Source organism: Electrophorus electricus, chromosome 5 (assembly GCF_041902795.1).
Source record: "Electrophorus electricus isolate QZ-2024a chromosome 5, ASM4190279v1, whole genome shotgun sequence".
NCBI classification, from domain to species: domain Eukaryota; kingdom Metazoa; phylum Chordata; class Actinopteri; order Gymnotiformes; family Gymnotidae; genus Electrophorus; species Electrophorus electricus.
The window spans coordinates 27,947,166-27,949,665 of NC_137501.1; the positions used below are offsets into that span (position 1 = coordinate 27,947,166).

Here is a 2,500-nt window from a genome sequence, read left to right on the forward strand (position 1 = left end):
CATTGGCTGAGTCTTCGCCATTTTGGCTGTTCTTTGATCCATTCGAATGGTAGTTTTCCATTTTGCTCCACGTCTTTCTGGTTTTGATTGCCATTTTAAAGCATTTGAAATCAATTTAGCTGAGCAGCCTATCATTTTCTGCACTTCTTTTTTTTTTAGAGAAAAATGCACTATAACCAGTATGTACAAAATCTGCTGCTTTCATTCTTTAATAAGGGCCACCTGTTTGACACCTGTCTTCACAGAATGAACGACCTCACTAATTGAACTTCACACTGCTATTATTTTGAACACGCCCCTTTTAGCTTATTCAATTACACAGAATCAGCAGCATGTATGTCATGACTGTTGGGTCTGTTGTTTTTTTATTACTCTACTACATCTACTAGTAAACCTTTTGCCATGTAGAAATAGAATTTCTACCATGTTAAATTGAATTTTATATCAAAACATTTAAATGTTTTCATGGTTGTATCCAGTGGAGGTGAATTTCTCAGAGGGGAGCTAACCACACCACCACACGTCTCAGAAGCTAACCATACCGCCACACATCTCAGAAGCTAAGCACACCACCACACGTCTCAGAAGCTAACCACACCACCACACGTCTCAGAAGCTAACCACACCACCACACGTCTCAGAAGCTAACCACACCACCACACGTCTCAGAAGCTAACCACACCACCACACGTCTCAGAAGCTAACCACACCACCACACGTCTCAGAAGGGCATTTTAGTTCTTCTCCAGTTTCTGACCTATGATTAAAATTCTGGGACCAAGACATTTCATTTTGCTCTCCGGAGGATGTCAAGTACGCAAGATTTCCAGAGAAACAGAACATTCTGGACATCAGCAGTGCAAACAAAGTACAAAGTGTTTCTGAAGTACATACATATACTATCTGTTCCTCTACCAGAGGTCTGGGAGCTTGAGGGTCCTGTGTAGTATCTTAGCGGTTCCCAGGACTGCACTCTTCTGGACAGAGATCTGGGAATGTTGCTCCTGGGATCTGCTCCCAGTTTAAGGGGTCACAGCCCCTAGTACTTACCATGGGAACCACAGTTGCCTTCACCTTCCACATGTTTTATGGGAACTATATACATATACACATGTACAGAGAATATAGATGTGTAACACACCTCTTCCACACTCAAAGTGACTAATCACTTCATGGAGCCGACCCCAGGTGAGCGGTTTAGACTGAACCCAGAAGGGAAATGAGCGGCCATGAGAACAACTAAAGGACCAGCGTGTTCGGCCGGCGTCCTCGCCGTGATGAATCCTCCGACTGTGAGTCGCTCTACCGAGCGGCAGAGGCGGGTAGGAAAGGAGTGTCACGCTGATGGATCTGCAGGCGGGCAGACAGCTGCCACGGAAACAGACACTGACAATGAAATCGATAAACACAGCTTTCAATCAACCACACAGCCAAAGACTGTATCCGTACCACTAATAGCATCCAAAGAATGAGCGTGAGATAGATAGAGAGAGAGAGAGAGAGAGAGAGAGAGAGAGAGAGAGAGAGAGAGAGAGAGAGAGAGAGAGAGACTAATTCAGCAGAGCCATAGCTCTTGGCTGTTGGAAGCTTGGGCAAATTGGAGTGTGTAAATCGTGGCATTACAGAGCCTTGGTGTGTTAAACTGGCAGCGTGTGCATGTGCGGATTAGCAAGGCCAGTGCTAACATCGTTCTGTGATGGGACGCCCTTCCTGACAGTAATGGCTGCCAGTTTTGTCTTAAAGCAGACATATTATGCTGATTTTCAAATTTGGAATTTTGGGAGTTTACTGGGACAGATTTACATGCTTCAATGTTCTAAAAACACATTATTTGTTTTCATACTGTACATCTCTTTTCACCCTCTGTCTGAAACGCTCTGTTAGAGTTCCTGTGACTTTAAGCCCCGCCTCCTGAAGAGCCCAGCCTGCTCTGATTGGTTACCTCACCCACTTTGCTCTGATTGGTTAACCAACAAAGCAGTTCCACCCATACACATTCCACCCTCGTATTACAGTCTGCAAGCTACACTTAAAAATGATGCAAAATTATCTGTTAGGTTTATCAATGATAACATATTATCCAAAGTTTATTATCAAAGAAGGTTTGGAGTGAAAATTAGCATGATTTCTACAGGCAAACTCTGTTGTGCTTCCTTTTGGGTACAATTTTCATACACTTTTTATTTTCTAGCTGCACTTTGCCTTGGAAATCGTGACAGTGCCCATGGTTTCTTCCCAACAGCGCATCGTAAAATCTCAGCTTGTATTCAGCTTGTAATACATTGTTCAACATCTAATGATCGAAATATCGGCATATTTCCACACAATTTTAGGTTAAAATTGCCCTGCAGCTGGGTAGCAAAACCATTACAACACACTAATATTAGTGGTCAACCTAAAATCATTAGCCAAGGACCCTGCCGCTCAGCACTGGGCCCTGAGCTTAGCATTACAGCCAGCACAGTTTAGCCTTGTTTGGTTTAAACATTAAACATTGGCA

The 2,500-nt window shown here is 43.4% G+C and overlaps 1 protein-coding gene across 42 annotated transcripts in view; it reads right to left on the reverse strand.

Moving 5' to 3' along the window:
• Window positions 1-2,500, reverse strand: part of ptprda (protein tyrosine phosphatase receptor type Da) — a 405,006-nt gene that overhangs the window by 220,469 nt on the left and 182,037 nt on the right. The gene's annotated exons all lie outside the window — the stretch shown is intronic.